This window comes from Ochotona princeps, chromosome 4, assembly GCF_030435755.1.
Source record: "Ochotona princeps isolate mOchPri1 chromosome 4, mOchPri1.hap1, whole genome shotgun sequence".
Lineage (NCBI taxonomy): Eukaryota > Metazoa > Chordata > Mammalia > Lagomorpha > Ochotonidae > Ochotona > Ochotona princeps.
The window spans coordinates 17,039,924-17,058,854 of NC_080835.1; the positions used below are offsets into that span (position 1 = coordinate 17,039,924).

At 50.4% G+C, this 18,931-nt stretch overlaps 1 protein-coding gene across 2 annotated transcripts in view; it reads right to left on the reverse strand.

Moving 5' to 3' along the window:
* The window catches only part of TSPAN18 (tetraspanin 18), a 123,701-nt gene extending 117,346 nt beyond the window's left edge, over nucleotides 1-6,355 (reverse strand). For both annotated transcript variants that reach the window (XM_004585383.2, XM_058663140.1), the window contains exon 1: nucleotides 6,265-6,355. The gene's annotated coding sequence lies outside the window, so the exon portion shown is untranslated. The remainder of the gene's footprint in view (nucleotides 1-6,264) is intronic.
* Nucleotides 6,356-18,931: the final 12,576 nt, after the last annotated feature.

Genomic DNA, 18,931 nt, shown 5'->3' on the forward strand with positions numbered 1-18,931 from the left:
AGCTTTGTGCACAGAAAAGCAAACATTCAACAAAGTGAAGAGGCAACTGACAGAATGAAAGAAAATATTTGCGAACTATGCAACTGACTGAAGGTCCATAATGAGCTCAAGAAACTCAATGACAACAAAACAATTCAATTAACAAATGGGCAAAGGATCACAGTGTGATAGCCTAGTGGCTAAATCCTCACCTTGCAACTGCTAGGATCCCATAGGGGCACCAGTTCATGTCCTGGCAGCTCCATCTCCCATCCAGATCCCTGATTGTGGCTTAGGAAAGCAGTAGAGGATGGCCCAAAGCTCTGGGACCCTGCACCTGCGTGGGAGACCCGGAAGAAGGTCCTGGCTCCTGGCTTCAGATCAGCTCAGCTCCGGCAGTTGTAGCCACTTGGGGAGTGAACCAGCAAGTGAAAGACCTTTGTCTCTGTGTTTCCTTCTCTATAAATCTGCCTTTCCAATAAACAGAAATAAAATTTTTAAAAAAAGAAATGGACAAAGGGCACGAACAGGCATGTTCCTCAAAGGATGAAATACAAATGGACAATAGAAATGTGAAAAAAACATTCAGGATGTATAGAAATCAGTGAAACGCAAATAAAAACCACAGTGAGGTTTCCTCTCACCCCAATTAGAATGACTATCATACAGAAATCCAAAAACAATACATGTTGATGAGGATATGCGGAAAAAAGTACCCTAACACATCGTTGGTGGGAATGTAAACTCGCACAATCCTTATAGAAGACAGTGTGGAGATTCCTCAGAGATTTGAAAATAGATTTACCGTATGAGCCAGCCATTCCAATCCTGGAAATTTACCAGCATATGAAAGAGTTCTTTTACCCCCACGGTTATTGCACTCAAGTCACAGTAGCTAAGATATGGAATCAACCCAGATATCCATCAACTGATGAATGGATAGAGAAAATGTGATATCTACACTATGGGATACTACTCAGAGAAAGAGAGCAAAATTCTGTCTTTTGCAACAAAATCAATGCAACTGGAAACTATTATGCTTTGTAAACTAAGTCTCAAAGGTGCATGTTATCTGGATATGTTGTACTCAATACAGAATATAGAAATTGTATAGGAATGAACAATATTTTGGGATATGGATGATTATCCCTTTTAGCCCTTGCTTGTATATCTTATAGAATTATAGTCTTCCTATTTTCCATTTGTTGAATGTTATGGTTAGTGGTGAATTAAACCTGTGAATACAGTAAAGATTGAAGTTATGCCTTTGCAAAAACTTATGAAGAGAGAAGAAGGGAAGAGGACGGGGGGAGGAAGAAAGGAAAGTGGTTGTCTTCTGTGGAATGCATAAAATCTGTTCTCTCTCTTTTTTAAAGGTTTATTTATCTTTATTGGAAAGGCAGATGTACAGAGAGGAGGAGAGACAGAGAGGAAGATCTTCCGTCCGATGATTCACTCCCCAAGTGGCCGCAACGGCCGGTGCTGCGCCGATCCAAAGCCAGGAGCCAGGAACCTCTTCCAGGTCTCCCTCATGGGTGCAGGGTCCCAAGGCCTTGGGCCATTCTCAACTACTTTCCCAGGCCACAAACAGGGAGCTGGATGGGAAGTGGAGCTGCCGGGGGATTAGAACCGGCACCCAAATGGGATCCCAGCTCAATCAAGGCAAAGACCTTAACCACTATGCTATCGCACTGGGCCTAAAATCTGTTCTCTTTAGATTAATAAAATAATACTAGCAAGAAGACACACTAAAGCTGCAGCAATCAAGACCATGTAGTCCTAGCAAAAGTACAGACAAAGACATGGAACAGGATAGAGAACGCAGAAACAGAGCCTCATAAACCCAGTCAACTAATGTGCGACAAAGGAGTAAAGGCAGCACAATGGCGAAAAGAGGGTTGACAGCCGGACATCACCATGCAAAAAAACTTGGAGCCGTAATAACCTACACATATAACACACATCCTGCCCCCAACTCAGCTGCAAATGGGTCACACGTCTACATACCAACTTCAGAACTACAAAACTCCGGACTATGTAAAAGAAAATCTAAATGACTTTGTGTGTTGCAATGAAATACATCAAAACAAAATCAAAAGAATGATGCAGAAAAGAAATAGGGGATAAATTGGATTTCAGAAAAAATTAAAAACTTGGATTCTGTGAAAGACAATGGTAAGAGAAGTTAATTCAAGCCACAGACTGGGACGTATCTGATAAAGGACTGCTACTGAAAATAAATAGGGAGCACACAACATCCCACAGTAAGAAAACAGATGACCCAATTAAAACACGGTGCAAGTCCTGAGCAGATAACCTCGTCAGAGAAGATATCTAGCTGGTATATAAGCAATGAAAAGATGTTCAACGCCATATGTCCTTAGGCAATCGCAGATTAAAACGAGACGCCACCGCCACGAGAATGGCCCAAATCCAACACAATGACAACCTCAAATGCAGGGACTCTCCTTCGTGGCTGTTGGCCACACAAAATGGTGCAGCCACTTTGGGAGACGACTTGGCAGTTTGTCACAAAACTAAACACCCTCTTCCCATATGAGCCATCCTATCACGCACCTTGGTATTGACGCAAATGAGTTGAAAGCTTATGCACACAAAGAAAGTTGCACACAGATGCTTATGGCAGCTTTGTTCATAATTGGCCCAATCTGGAAGCAACAAGATAGCCTTCAGTAGTTGAATGGGTAAGTGAACTAGGGTGAATACACGCAAATCCTGGAGCCTAGCAGCTTGATTCACAACCGCTCCTCTGTAGAAGCAACCCAAATGTCCATCACCAACTCCAAGAAAAGGCAAAATTAGGGACATTCTAAAGAGATGCATGGTGGCCAGGGCCAAGGATGCTGAGGTCTGTTTTCCTGTCCGCTTTCACCTGTGCCTCAGGCATAGAGTAAGGGACTAAGCTGCCCATTCCAGTGCTCAAGTTCATGGCTGCAGCCCCACATGTTGGAACTGAAGGATAGTCTTTGCATGACAATGGCTATGACATCCATCTGGAAGGTGTCAGGTGGGGACACCTGACTCAATCAGACTCAACCAGAGCAGCAGACATTCCTGCTCTGTGGCTCCAGAGACAGATTTGGGACAAGCGGATGGAGGATAGAAGAAGAGAGGTTTCAGCTCAGCACAAGAGGCTGCAGACCCAGGCAGCAGGTCCTACAGGTGGCGAGGACAAGTGCAACTGACAACTGCCTGGGGGGGAGCCCGGGGTGGGAATGTCACCACCTGTTCAGCGGCCTTTAAGTGTCTTCAGCAGAAATCTCTCTTACAATTTCCCGATTCCATTTTACCTCTCTACCCCATGGCGGTAGCTTTGCTTCCAGACCATATCTGCTGTTACCTGCACCACCCTGGCTCATTCTGGAAGTTTCACAGACATTGCCTCCCTAATTATACCTCATCTTCCTCTACAAATCAGTACTGTTCAGCCTTGTTTGTACATTGGAATGCTCTCCAAAATGTCAAACATAGCCCACAGGGGTGGGTACCATGGCATAGTAAGCTAAACCTCTGTCTGTGGTGCCAGCATCCATATGGCCACTGGCTTGAGTCTTGGCTGCACCACTTCTGATCTCAGCTCCCTGGTAATGTTCCTGGGAAGGCATTAGAGGATGGCCCAAGTGCTTTGGCACCTGTACCAACATAGGAGCCCCAGATGAAGCTCCAAGTTCCTGGCTTCTCACCCGCCTCTCTTTAAACTTGAAGCCTGGAAGTCTTTGCACCCCAGGAGGCCCCACCCACAAACAGCCGACAAGTGCTGGCCTCCCAGGTATGCTGAGACTGACCATGACCTGCAGAGTAGGCCCAGCAAAGGTAGAAGGCAATGACGCACTTGCAGGGCAGAGGCTTGGAAAGAGGCGCTCACTCACCCGAGGTGGCCCCAAGCCCTGGGATGTCAGTTCAGGAAGCTAACACAACCCAGGCCCCTCTCTTAGCCTGTTTTTAGATTGCATGCTGTCAGAGGCATGTGTTGCCGGGGAAACCCTGCAGCTTGGCCACAAACACCCGGCCAGCAGACTCTGTAATCCCCAGTGCACCAGCCTCTTCAAGGTCACCTTAGGGGGGCCACCAAATTGCAAAAGGGGACACCTGGCAGCTCCTGAGCCCTCCCAAAAACCAAGGATGGTACATGCTGCTTGCCCATTTTACAGACGGCAAAACTAAGGCTGTGGGGTTGTCCAATCTTACATTCTCCCAAGTCTAACAATGCTACCAGAGGGCAGAGTTGGAATGCAGCCTTCACCCACTTAGCTGGAGAGCGCCACCAATGTGTCCCCAGGACAAGCGCATGCACCTCTGTGCCTAGGACTGTGCCTAGCACTTCCTACTTCACCCCATGACTCTGTAGCATGGTTCTGTTTCCTGAAGCCAGGCTGAGCAGCTGGCCTGGGCTCCCTCCTGCAGGCAAAGCAGGAAGATCAGCCCCTCCGCCCCTATCCGATGTTGCCCCCGCAGTACTTACAGAGCCGTTTTCTCTCCTGCACCAGAGGCCCCAGGCACACCCGATGGAAATCCAGGCCCTGGGAGAAAAGTCAGCCCTGTGAACCTGACGCTTGCCTGACCAGGACACCCAGGAAGGACCCGGGCTTGGCCATCCGCAACTACTTCCTCTGGTGAACAGGGCAGCTGCCGGCAGGAGTCTGCCATGAAGATGATCACCCTGGGCAGCTGGCAGGACTAGGGCAGCTTCAGGGCACGGACATGCTGCTGCTAGGGAGCAGGGAGCAGAGCAGTTCCTGGGTCTTGCCACTCCTCCCCACAGCTCTCCATGCAGGCCTTGGCCTGGCCCTTGCTTTTGAATAGCCCTGGTGGCCAGCAGTGCACTGCGAGAAGCTGACAATAAAGAATCAAGCATGGGGCTGACACACAGTTGTCCAGCTCCGGGCCTGGGGCCAGGCGCGAAAGACACATGTCGGGCAGGTGAAACAGCACCCATCAGTCTGCATGGCCGAGTACCCGAGTGACCACAGACCCTAGGTTAGAGGGGGAAGATGAAGGTGGAAGGCAGGGAACATAACACAGCCTGGGATATGTAGCTCATACAGTCTTAATTTACCTCCCCCTCTAGACCAGTAGGGGAGCAAAAATGGACACTGTTCCCATTTTAGAGATCAGAACACAGAGACCCACAAGGATTTCGTGAAATGCTCAACATGCAAAATGAGAGAGAGAGAAAATTCTAGAACAAGGCGACAAACCACTTGTAGGCTTTTTCAGGAAGCAAAAGTACAAGAAGGCGATTTTGTTGATGGGTCACTGGGCTGGGGAGCGTAAGGCCTGAAAGCTGCAGGGCGTTGGGACCAGGTGGCACTACTCAGGGCTGTGTGAGCTTAGGTAAGTCACCCCACTTCTCTGGGGCCCAGTTTCCTCCTGTCTGAAATGGAAGGGATCACCCTGCCAGAGACCACAGCGTCATTAGAGGACTGAAGGAACGCAGGCAGGAGGTTGTGCCCCTAGCTGTGCTGCCACCTGAGGCCAAGGTCACCTTGGTTGGTTGGATTCTGTGTGCAGCAGGGACTCCAACTTGGGTTCCTCTGTGTGACAGAACCCCCACCCCACCCCCAAGAGCCTGCATCATTATCCCGTCAGAGCTCCTGGAGCTTCCATGCCCCTTCCTTCTCCACACCCCACTTCCCACCCCTGCACCCCATCACTGACTCCACCTCAGCCTTGATCTTGAACTTGACAAACAGAAGCCCTATCTGATTTCACAGAGGAGAGAACCAAATCCAAAGAGAGAAACCTCCCTGGTAGCCTCAGCCTCTGGTCAGGGGGCAAATGGACCTTGTCCAGGAATTGGCCCAGTCTCCAAGGCCATGGGCAGCTCAAGGCCTCTCCATGGTCAACTCCAGCCCAAGTACAATCACCTGCTCCATTCCTCTGGGATTTGGATTCTGTTCTGGAGTGGTGGTGGGGTGGAGCTGTGACAGTCCCCCTAGGAAGGCAGAAGGAGGTGCAGGTGGTTGAGGTCAGGTAGGGGTGAGGTGTGGGGAGTCCTTTCCCTTGCAGGCTTCATTCTCTTCCATTTATGGGTCCTCATTTCCTGATCAGCTCTTGGCCCCTTTTCCCCATAGCAAGCAAGTGAGTCAGGGGAGGACAGGAGGGAAGGGATGCCACCCTTGCGTGCCCTGCAGCCCTACAGCTCAAGCTGGGAGTCCTGTCTCCCAGAAGAAGGGTGGGGCTGCAGGGCAGGGAGAGCAGGGAGGAGAGGGGACGCTGGTGCTGGGATAGACCCAGATGCTGCTCTATCATGCGCAGTCATACCTCTGTCCGCAGGTGCCTTCTCTGGCCACCCACAGGGGGCCAAGAGTCTCTGGCCGCTCCCTTCCTGCTGCTGGCTTCACGATAAACTCTGAAAGAGAAAACAGAGAAGGAGTTTCATAGAAGGCAAAAGTTCATGGGGTAGCTGACTTCCAGGAGCCATGTCACAGTGTGCGTAGCTTCCACACTCTGTGGTCCCTCCGCCCTCCCTGCATCTGACAAGTGCAGGAACCAGGCATGGTCCCTCTGGCCAGAGACCCAGAGCTAAGCCCTCCGCGGAGCAGGAGGGGAGTATCCCAGAAGCACTTGCCATCTTCCCACACAGGCTGCGAGATGACATTGACCGTGTTCATACAAATATCACACCGCCATCCTCGGCTATACCAGCTAGAGTGCTATCAACTCCTATCCAGGTTCCTCGGGCTGAGAGAGATCCTTGCAAGTGGCTTGGAAAGTGAGAAAGAGAATGAATTGGCATTGAACAAGGATAGATTCTCTGGGCAGATCGACACTTTTAAAGACTGGTTCTGAGAAGAGAGAAATGGTAAAAGGGAAATGTCTTTGATGGCCAAAAATTACATCTCCCCACCCTGAAGGGGCCAGGAGTTCGGCCCTTTCTGCTCCTCCCCCAGTCACCTTGACAGAATCCCCAGGTAACAGAAAAAGAATCAAAAGTCAGATGCCCTCCCAGAATGCTACAACGTTGGCTCAAAGGGCAGGGCAAATGTGACAACTATTTTTTTAGTCACCGCCAATTTGAAGTTGGGGCTCTGCCTACAGAATGGCTTTTCCAGTCACCTTTGTGTGGCCTGGGAGACCGTGCATGCCCTGGACAAGGGGACAAGTTGTTGGCTGGGCTCAGGCAGATGCGGGCTGCCCCCCTGCCTGGGGCCACCACGGAGGAATTTGGGCCTGCCTGCGCTGGGAACTGCAGTGACTGACTCAGAACTGATAATGAACTTCTCTGGGCTCTGGGGACGATGCACACACATATTAATGTCAAGCACGCCCATCAGCATGCAGCCCCGGTGAATGTCACCCAGTGAGGAAATGAGAGGCCGCAGCTACGCTCTAGGGGAAGGAGCTGTGGACTGAGCATATCTGGAGGTCTGGGCAGAGTCCCTCGCTAACAAAATTCCCTGGTCCCTGGTTCTGAGCTGTGGAGCCTGAAGCAGTCCACCAGTCCTGGGTGGCAGCCCAAGCAGAGTGCTTTATGACTCTGCAGCCTGCCCAGAGCGCTAATCCTAAATCCCATTCACACAAATCCACACAGTGTGAGACAAGCCAGCTGGGCTTGGAATTTCTTTCCCTTAGAGATATCATTCCAGCCCCTCCCCTCCTTGGGGGTGGAGGTGGCTACAGATGTGAGAGCCAGAACTTTCCTCAGGGGAGAGAAAAGAATCCAAGTGCTGAGGGTCAAGACAGAGGAGACCACGGGGAAGGCAGCCAGCCAGGGATGGTGGTCGCCCTTGACCTGCGATACACTTGGGTGCTGGTAAGGAAAGGCCAAGAGAAGAGAGCAGCTCTGGCTCCTCCATGCCTCTCCCCATTGTCTCCCTCCAGGCCCCAGATCTGCTCCTGCTTTGTGCCAAGTCGCCCCAAGCTTGCAGGTGGCACAAGTCGAAATGTTAAATCCAGCTCTGGCTGCTCTGTGACCTCCAACATGTGACTTCCTTACCCCATGCCTGGGGGTCCGGGTGCAGGCAGCAAGGTGAACAGCCCACTGGGAAACACAAGGACAGAGCACAGCAGGGAGCCCAGAAACAGGACACCAGTGGCCACAGCCCCTGAAGGCAAATCTGCATGGAGCTGCACCAGACCAGCATGTTCAGTCCTCCCAAGAAAGAGAAACCACTACCAATTCATGTGCTGATGACATGTTGATTTCAAAGAAATAAAATTGGACAAAGAAGTGTGCCTTGGAAGCTATGAACTCTAGCAATGACTTATTAAATGGGAGAGGAGGTAGGCATTGGCATGGCAGCTAAGATGCTGCTTCCCAGATAGAAAGGCATGGATCCCAGTGCTTGCTCCGTCGCCATTTCTGGTTTCTGGCTAATACTCACTTAGAGAACCAGAGAGCCGAGGCCCAAACAGGCGGGCCCCTGCTCCAACCACAGTGGAGCCTGAGAACTGAGTGCTGGGCTCCCAAACATGGCCAGGCAGGCATTTGTGGAGTGATTAGTGGGTCATTCTTTCTCTCTCTCTCTCGCTCTCTCGCTCTCTCATTTCTCAAATAAATAAAATACAAGTTTTAAATAGTAAAGGCAAAGGCTAAGGAATGTGACAACTACTGGCCAAGACATTTGGCAAGATCTCCTCAAAAGCAGAAAGCTTTTCCTTTGTTTTAAACTAAAGCCTCGGCTCTCAATCCCTAAGAAAAAAATCCCAAGAGCCACCTTGCTGGCATGACGAGGCTCAGAAACTTCGGTGTCTGTCCACGGTGAGCTCCACTTTGAATGCATCTTGCAGTTTAGCACACACACAGCAGTGCACACCCGGACTGTAACACACAGAGGTATATACGCCAGGACTGTAACACACAGCAATGCACACACAGCCTGAGTGTGCTGTCTCCTGGATTTTCACAAGAAGCACCACTCTGTGTCCTTGACATTCAGCTCCAAAACTGCTCTGCTCTCACATCTCCCTCTCCTCCCTCTCCGGGGCCACCTCTGCCTCAAACCCTCACTGTTGCCCTGCACTTGCTGCAAGCAGGCCCCAGGCTGCTTAGCTTCTGCACCCTCCAACCTACCCCTTCCTCTGCTGCCAGAGGAACTCACCTAAGGGAAACACTGTGTCCCTATGCCTGGACAGCTGTCAGGCCTGCCTAGACCCACACACTCACCCCTGTACACTTGATCCCTGTTCCCCGCCACCTTCCAGGCCCAATTTCAGATGCTTCCAGTCCCACAGTCAGACTGGACACAGTGGGACTCAGGCTCAGCCCAGCTCAGGCTCAGCCCAGCCTCGCCTGGATCTTTTCTCCTTTGAAAACTCTCCTGGTTTCCCAATTTTGAGCTTCACCCCTCCCCCATCTGGCAAACTCCTGCTCATCCTTCAAAACCTTCCTTCAATAATCCTCTCTGAGAAACCTCCTCAGATGTTCAACAGAAGGGACCAGTTGTTCCTCCCCGGAGTCTCACAATGACGTCCTTAGTGACAGGGATGGCATCTTGCTCCCTTAGGGGGTCTGGGTCCCTGACTCACAAATGACACTTTAATGGATGAGCAACACCTAGGACAGTGGACAGAGGGATAGAGAATGAATCTGCTATATATAAAAAAAAAACTTGAGCGGTGGAAAAGAGGAACCAGCTATAAGCATCTGATGAGTGGATGGATGCAGGAACAGTTGGATGGGCAGATGGAGGATGGTGGGCTGCAGGGATGGATAGCACACAAAGGGATCTGCAACATGATGAGGTTTATGAAGGTGGGAAGGCAGAACGAGGCTATCAGAAGATGGATAGTGCTCATGTACTTGCACAATTTTCTCCAGCCTATGCAAGTCTAACCAGAGCCATCTGACATTGGATTTGCCAATGGTTTCTTGGATATGACACCAAATGCTCAAGCAACAAATGAACAAATATTTAAATGACAATTTAAAACTTTTGTACCCTGAAAGATAAACAGAATAAAATGACAACTTCTGGAATTAAGGAAATATTTGCAAATTCCATGTTGAATAAGAGATTAGCTTCCAGAATATAGAGAAAACTCCCACAACTCAACATTAAAAGAACAAACCACAAGGATGGTTGCTGATGCAGTGGGCTAAGCTGCTGATTGGGAGTACTGGTTCCAGTCCTGTTGCTCTATTTTTTTAAAAGATTTATTTATTTGTATTGGAAAGTCATATATACAGAGAGGAGGAAAGACAGAGAGGAAGATCTTCCTTCCAATGATTCACTCCCCAGTTGGCTGCAATGGCCAGAGCTGAGCCAATCAAAAGCTAGGAACTAGGAGCTTCTTCCAGGTCTCCCATGCAGGTGCAGGGTTCCAAAACTTTGGGCTGTCCTCGATTGCTTTCCCAGGCCATAGGCAGGGAGCTAGATGGGAAGCAGGGTTTCCAGGTCATGAACCGGTGCCCTTATGGGAACCCAAGCATACAAGGTGAGGACTTTAGCCACTAGGCTATCACACTGGGCCCAGCTGCTCTACTTTCAATCCAACTTCTGGCTAATGCATCGTGAGAAGCAGCTTATGATGAGTCAAGTGTTTGGGTCCCTGCAACTCACATGCAAAACCAGGATGAAGTTCCTGGCTCCTGGTTTTGACCTGATCCAGCTCTAGCTGTTGCAGGCATTTGGGGAGTGAACCAGCAGAGGGAGGAAGATCTCTCTATCTCTGTTTCTCTCTGACTCTTAAATAGATTAAACCATTTTTTAAAAAATTCTCTTCATATGTGGGCAAAAGGCATTCAAAGCCATTTCCTCCCAAAAGCTATATAAATGGCAAGAGGAGGGCAAGAAAAGTTGGTCAGAACCACCAATCAATGAAAAAACACAAATCAAAACACCAGTGACACACCACCTCCCTCCCCCTTGGGATGCTTCTTAGCAAAACAGTAAGAACCAAGCATCAAAGAGAATGTCAAGAGATGGGCACCCAGGGGCACTGCTGGTGGGGATGGAACACATACACGCCACCATGGAACACGGCATGCTACCGCCACAAAAACATTAAACACAGATGTTACAAGGTGCAGTCATTCCATCTCAAAGAGCTTCACATACTGCTTGACGGCTTTATTCACAACAGCTTCAACACAGAAGCAAAACAAAGATCATGAACAAATGAATGGGTCCAGAAATGTGGAGATCACTTGCAATGAAATACTACACAGCTCTGAAAAGGCGTGGATACCTGGCCCCAGCTACAACCTGGATGTATCCCGAGGACTGCATGCTACATAAAATAAACCAGTCCCAAGAAGACAGCAATGAAATTCTACTTGCGGACTTGTTTGCGATCACTCAGAAATAAGGGTGTGGTTAGTGGGAATGGGCAGAGAGCGTGGGAGAGACAGGTTCGCTGTTCAGATTTGCTCATTGTGGGGCTTTGCTCCCTGAACCAGACCACCAGATGCCCAAAGGACCCCAACTCTCAGACGTTCTCAGCAGACTGAGAGTGTAGCAGTAGGCAGACTTTCCACTGAGATTTCAGACCACCTTGCTGACACAGGGTGCCTGGGGAGGTGTGAAATGTCTTCATTATCTTCTTCCTCCTCCTTTAGTGATTGTGGCCTGAACGGATCTGAGTACGAAGTTCTGTTAGATTTCTTTTCTAGTTACATCTGTTTGTTTACTGGTGTTGATTCCTGTAACTCATGTTTGCTCATACAGTCTGGTGATTGTTCCCCTAATCCCTTGTGGTCTATCATCAGAAGCAGCTTGTATGCTATTCTTTAGTTAACTTGTAACTTTTACCAGCTTGAGAGTTTTGCAAAAAAAAAAAAAAATGGTATAAGTTGCCCCAGAAAAATTCAATAAAGTGTGTATTGCTTCATCTTGCCTTCGCATCTCCTATGTCCCAAATTCTTCTCAGCGCAGTCACATCTCAAATCCTGGTCCCCACTAGAAGGACCCCTGAGAGTTAACAGAGAAAAACATCCCACTGTGTAAGTCAGGAGGAGTTGTGGAGATGGACCAAGGTGAGACCACATGTACTTAAGCCCCACTGAACACACCTAGCAGGGGCCGAGATGGGCAAGTGAATGTCACGTGGATTTGACCCCAACAAAAACCACAGGAGGGGCTGGCAGTGGCCATGATCAATGAGTCCAAGTCGCACTCCTTGGATCCCCTTTCCTCTTTTGTCTACACTCAGAGCAGATGGGGTCTACACCCCATATACTCGTCAATGCTTAATTCACAACAGCTGGGCTGTTGAATATTTTAAAAAGAAAGTTTCCAGATAATGCTGAAGACCACTGGTGTAGCATTTTTTTTTTAAAAAAAATGATTTATTTTTATTGGAAAGTCATATTTACAGAGTGGAGAGACAGAAAGATCTTGCATCTGCTGGTTCATTCTTCAAGCAGCCGCAAAGGCTGGAGCTGAGCCAATCCAAATCATTAGCCAGGAACTTCTTCTGGGTCTCCCACACAGATAGAGAGCCCCAAGGCTTTGAGCCATCCTCAACTGCTTTCCCAGGCTACAAGCAGGGAGCTTGAGGGGCAGGAGGGCTGCCAGGACATGAACTGGTGTGCTTATGGGATCCCAGGCATGCAAGGCGAGGACTTTAGCCACTATGCTATGGCGCCAGGCCCCTAGCATAGTCTTACAGCCCTAGAATCTCGAGATATCAGGATTCCAGAGGAGGAGCAGAGCTGGGAAGGCTCCCTGGAAGAGGCAGCAAAGCAACAAGAGAGGAAAGGAGATGACCGGCCTTCTCCTGACTACCTCCTACCAGCAATCTCTCTGTGTCCACTTCCATTCTTCCTTATTCATCCTCATATTGTCTGTGTGCTTCTCTCTCCCATCCCTCTGTGGCCTCCTGGAGTCCTTGCCGTCAGTCCTGAAGTTCAGCTTTATGTTGTCACAGTAGGGGGTTGGCGTGGTTCGGGGAGGTGAGAAAGGCCCGGAGTCCAAGGCAGCTCCTGGAGTGAACTGCTGCACCATGCATGCTCCTGCCCACCCAGGCAGCCCCGACACAAGCCACAACTCTGTTCCCGTGATGAGCACACCAATCAGCCAGCTCAGCACCTTGCAGGGTCTCGGCAAGGCAGAGGTGGAAACCAGCGCCTTCAGAAGCTGGCACCTGTGTGTGTTGGAGGAGTGCAAGCTGGTCCTGCCATGCAATCCAGCCCAGGGCATGGGACTCTGGGCACCGCCAGCCAGGGTAGGGCTCCCTACCTGAGCCTGTTGGCTCCTGGTGGCTTGGGGAGGTTGCAGCAGCCCAGGAGGGAGGGAAAGTCCCAGCTCTACTCTCTACAGAAGCTGCTGGTTCCCAAGCCCTGGTAGTCCATTCTGGCCGGTCCCCTGCTACCCATCTGCCCTATGCTTCTGCAGCAGGCACCTGGGTCTCTCCATACCCTCCTGGGTTGGACCAGCCAAGAGCCCATTGCTAATCCTGTGTGGCCCCGGGCTGCCCAGTGGTCACCACCCTGTAGCTGCGACCCTGCTATTCTTACCAGGAACACAGTAGGACCAACAGCAGCTCAGGGTGGGAGTGGGGGTGGTGGGGGCTCACTTTACATTTCAGTTCCACTCACTGCTTCCACACTACCAGGGGAGTAGTCACTCTGCATGCAGCAATGAGAGAAGGAGACTCAGCATCTGTTAATAGCTACACATGTTCTTAGAGAAAGGAGCAATAAAAGCTTCTATCACCAGGGGCCAGTGCATTGGCACAGAAGGTTAAGCTGCTTCCAACACTAGAATCCCATATCAGACCCCAGTTCAAATCCTGGCTACTCTGCTTCCAATGCAGCTCCTTGTTAAGGGACCTAGGAGATCGGAGGAGGATGGTCCTGGTACACAGGGGCTCTGCACGCATATGGAAATCTAGGATGGAGTACCTGGCTCTTAGCTTCAGCCTAGCTCACAGCTGGCTGTGTGGCAATTTGGGGAGTTAAACACAGGATGGACAATCTCTTTCTCCATCTGTCTTTCAAATAAATAACTCATTTTTTTAAAAAGGAGGATTTTATCAGCTACATCTGCTACAACTCATTCATTCTCACAAGGCAAAAACCCCTCCTAGACCTGCCAGGCTGGAGCCTAACACGGAACCTGAGCCATTTGGGACCAGGGAACTCAGACACCCTATTGATTTAGGGACTTAGCCCTGGAGGTGGAGCCTGGGATGCTTCCCACCCCACCTCTGACCCCCCAGCCCATTCCACATCCCAATCTCAACCCACTTCTGACCCCCAAGCCCATTCCACATCCCAATCCCACTCTGGTCCCACTATGCACACACACACACACACACACACACACACACACACACACACACACACACATCTGGCTGGCTCCATTCTCCCCCAGCACAGAGTGCACCTGCATTATCTACAGCTGCAGAGCTAAGCTGGCAGTGGGGGTACCTGAATCTAGGGGTGGGCCTACAAAGTCACCAGCATCACGGGGTTCATCCAGCTTGCACTCGGGCACAGGTAGCCAACAGCAGCATCCACTGAACCCCCCTACCACCACCACCACTGAGGAGCCCAAGTGGTATCAGGGCACCAGGCTGCCTGAACAACGGTATCTGGGTTCCAATAAGACAGGAGCAGCCAATGGCTAGGCACACAGTTCGAGAAGAGTAGCCCTGTCTTTTAGTGCTGGGCTTGGACCAAAACGAATCATCTCTGAACCGCATTCCAGATCTTGAACTCCACTGGAAGCAATGTGCAGGCTTAAACCTGGGGATGCATGTCCAGGGACGTGCTGCCTCTCAGAGATGCTGTATTAGGAAAGCCATTGTGAACGGTCAGTGGCAGCTAGCGAGGAGGCTGAGAATGGAAGACCCAGCAGCCGCAGTGGCTCACCCACTTTACACCCCATGGGTGTCAGGAGGACCTAGGAAAGCTTCACCCCGACCTGGTGCAGCCCCTCCCCACTCCAGTCCCTGGTAAATGCATTCAAATGCAGAGCAGGGCCACAGGAGGTAAGCCGCAGAGCCATTAGCATTTTGATGGGTTTTCCCAGCCTGGGCAGTCCAGGAGCTTGACAATTCAGCCTGCTGCTGATCCCATCAAGGCACACTCCCTCTCACCCCCTCTTATAGCCCGCAAAGGCCGAGAACTTTCTACCCTGGTTAGCCCTTGATTGGGGAGGTCAGAAAACCACATAGCCTGAAGGAAAGAGCCTAGATAAGACCGGACTCCTAGACTCTGCAAAGGCAGTCAGTGAAATGGCAGGATCAGGGTGGGACAGCAGGTAGGCTATCTCATCGCATGGTGGTGGAGAGGTCCCTTCTCATCCCCATCTCTCAGCAAGCATGGCTATGGGACTCACCACGCACTCACATGAGATGCTTGGGTTGGAAGGATCAGGAATAAAAATCGGCATGTGGGGATTGGCGTGATGCCTCAGAGGCTAAATCCTCACCTTGCACACACCAGGATATCATAAATCTTAAAAAACAAAACAAAACAAACCCTAGATAGTGGGCAGACCCCACGGCTCAAGCAAGCTGAGCTTCTGAGTAGCTCCCTTTTTTTTTTGAGAAGGGGGGCGATTCTTGACCCTTCTTCAGTCCTTACTTTTGAAAAAGATTGTGCTGGAATCAGTGTGCTAGGGGACGTGCCAGTTTCCAGTGTACACGGTCAGGTACTGCTGACAGGATCCCAGATCCTGGAGTAAGAAAAGATGGGCCCCGGCGGCGTGGTCTAGCAGCTAAAGTCCTTGCCTTGAAAGCCCCGGGAATCCCATATGGGCGCCAGTTCTAATCCACCCCCCCCCAGCTCCACTTCCCATCCAGCTCCCTGCTTGTGGCCTGGAAAGCAGTCAAGGATGGCCCAAAGCTTTGGGACCCTGCACCCACGTGGGAGACCTGGAAGAGGTTCCTAGTTCCCAGCTTCGGATCAGCATAGCACCGGCCCGTTGCGGCTCACTTGGGGAGTGAAACATCGGATGGAAGATCTTCCTTTCTGTCTCTCCTCCTCTCTGTATATCCGGCTTTCCAATAATAATAAATCTTTAAAAAAAAAAAAAGAAAGAAAGAAAAGAAAAGATGGGCCCGTCTCTTACAAGAGCCAAGCTCAGCAAGCCCCAGATAACCGCATCATCCGATGAGCTTCACTGGACTGCTACCGAGCTGGCATGAAAGAGGGCCCAGAGGTTGGGGGTGTCACTGTGCCCTGATTTATTCCGTGTCCATCAGGGGCATGTGTCCCAGCATTCTTCCCTCTGGCAGGTGCCCACAGAGCTGCTCTCCACCCAGGTCTTGAGAGAACTAAGTCTCACCATCCAGGCAGGCCAACTTGCTAATGAATAAACTCACTCTTGGACCCACATTCAGGGAAGTCACTATTCTAAGACTTTAAAAAAAAATGATGCCTAAAATGCATGTCCGATCCTGTGTACAGATACGCACACACACACGAATTGCCAAAGCACAAAATCTCAACAGTCTGTATTCTTTAAAAGCATTCATTATGTATTTGAAACAATTTCAGAAAGAGAGAAGTCACCACTTGCTGGTTCGCTCCCCCAATGGCTATAAAAGCCAGGCCTGCCTCAGGCCTAGGCCAGGATCCAGGAGCTTCATCCAGACCTCCGATATGAGTAGCAGGAGCTCAAGTACTTGGGCCACCTTTTGCTGCTCCCCCAGAAACATTAGCAGGGAGCTGGGTCAGAAGTGCAGAAGCTAGGAGTTGAACTTGTAACTATATGGATGTCAGGAGTCTCTGGCAGTGATACTATCTGCTATACCACAACACTTTGCTCACAAGTTGCATTTTAACAATTTAATTGTTGGCTTCTATCCACAACCACATGAAGCAGCAGAATCTGGGAAGAAGCAAGTTGCTTTTTTGAGCTTAGCTGAGAGGCACAATAGAGTGGGAAAAACACAGACAAGGTGGCTGGTTCTTACATGTATTTCTTTATAGACATAGAGGAGGAGGGGACCCCCTTATGCCAGATAACATCGGCCTGCATGGGGATTTACCTGTGATTACCCACAATTCCTCTGAAGGCGAGAACTGATAAGTGAACAGCTCTGGTGAAGTGGAACTTAGCACAAGTGACTCCATTCTGGTTGGGTTTGTTGGGGCCAAGCTCAAGAACTTAGACTACAAGAAAGACCTCCCATAAACTCTATCACACACAGCACACACAGCCAAAAGCAAAGGGGAACACACAGGAAGGTAACAAGCAAAATATTACCTTGAGGTGGTTAGCGTGCATGTATGTCCAACTTCGATCACCAGAAAAACAAAGTTGGTAAGCATCATTTTTTAAGATCCACTTATTCCAGCGGCAGAGAGCCAAAGCTCTCCTCTGCTAGCTGTTCATTCCCTTGACTGTCTGCTGTAGCCTTGGGCCGGGCCAAAGTCAGGAGCTGGGAATTCAATTCCGGTCACCCACAAAGGTGACAGGCACCCCAGGGCTTGAGTTACCACTGAGGCTTCCCATGTCTGCATGAGCAGGAAGCTGGGCTCAGGGGTCAGAGTCAGGCATGGAACGCAGGCATTTCGGAGTGGGACGTGAGCGTCTTAGCCGCAAGGCTACATGCTCACTCCCTATTATTTTTTCTTCTTGCAAATAGACCATGCGCTCCCTCCTAAGAGTCTCCAAACTGCTGGCAAACGCAAATCACTGATTATTTCCCCCCATAGGCCCTTCATCTAGATGAGGCCTGCAGGGAAGGTGCCATTTCCACTGCTCTGAGGAGGAGGAGGTAGAGTGGGGAGACCCAGTCCAGGCTGATGAGGCCCACGCAGCAGGCTGCAGAGCCTGCCTGCTCACCACCATGCCAGACACCCGCCCGCCTCTCAGGCAGAACAGGAGAATGTTAAGTAATTTCTGCCAGGGTCAGGCCAGGGGAAGAGCATGTTCTCCACCCACGCCCAGACCAGAGAGCTCATGGGAACCAGGCTTAAGGCCCCCCAGCCTTGACCTCAGCCCACATGGTTGTCTTGCAGACAGAGCCCAGGGCTCCTCCATGCTCAAGCCCATTACCCTGAACAGTGCACATGCACACGGGCACACACGTCACTGCCTGGTCTGCTGGTCGACGTGCACCTCCAGTCCAGGCAGCCTCCTCACATTCTCTCTCTCTCTCTCTCTCCTACTGTGCTCCAAAACTCCAAGATAATAAAGCCAAGGGCTGTCTTGCTTCAGCCAAGGCCCTGAACCTGCCTGAGTCACACCCTCTCACCTTGAACATCACTCTCACTCTGCTTTGCTGCTCACCCTGGCTGGGGTATTTTAGGTAGCAGCAGGTATGGGCCTCATCCCAAGAACCCCACAAAGCTCTCCACGTGGGAGTGGGAGTTGTGGTTGGCTTTCTCTGCAGAAATTAGGTTTGGAGAATAGAGTGCCATGTTTCTGGAAATCAAACTGAGGTGGGAGCTGCAAAAGGAGGGTGTGTGAAGGGTGGGGAGAGATGAATGTTTCATTAAAATAGAGCTTAAAAGGCTGTAGTAGATTAAGCCTCCCCTCGATGCGCCAGCCTCCCATATGGGCACCAGTTCGGGTCCCAGCTGCTCCACTTTCTATCCAGCTCCCTGCTAATGGACTGGGAAAGCAGCAGAGGACGGCTCAAGCCCTTGGGCCCCTGTACCCATGTGGGAGACCTGGAAGAAGTTCCTGACTCAGGCAGGCTTTCTCGAGGAAATACTGTGTTTCCAAAGTTTTCACCTAAAAAGGACCACTGATCCTTGTTTTCACAGGAAGCTTCCAGCCAGCCCTCACCCATGATTGTAAGGAAGGGAAAAAAGGAAGGTCCAGGCTGCTAAGCTGTTAATATTGACATGTCTCTGGGTGATTAATTGGGCTCCGTGACCAAAAGAAGCACAGGAAAAGGGCCGGTGTGGTAGCTCAGCCAGCTAACCCTTTGCCTGCAGTGCTGGCACCCCATATGAATGATGGTTTTAGGCCAGATTGCTCCACTTCTCATCTAGCTCCCTGCTAAGAAAGCTAGGAAATTAGTGGAAAATGGCCCATGAGCTTGGGCACCTGCACCCAGGTGGGAAACCCAGAGGAAGCTC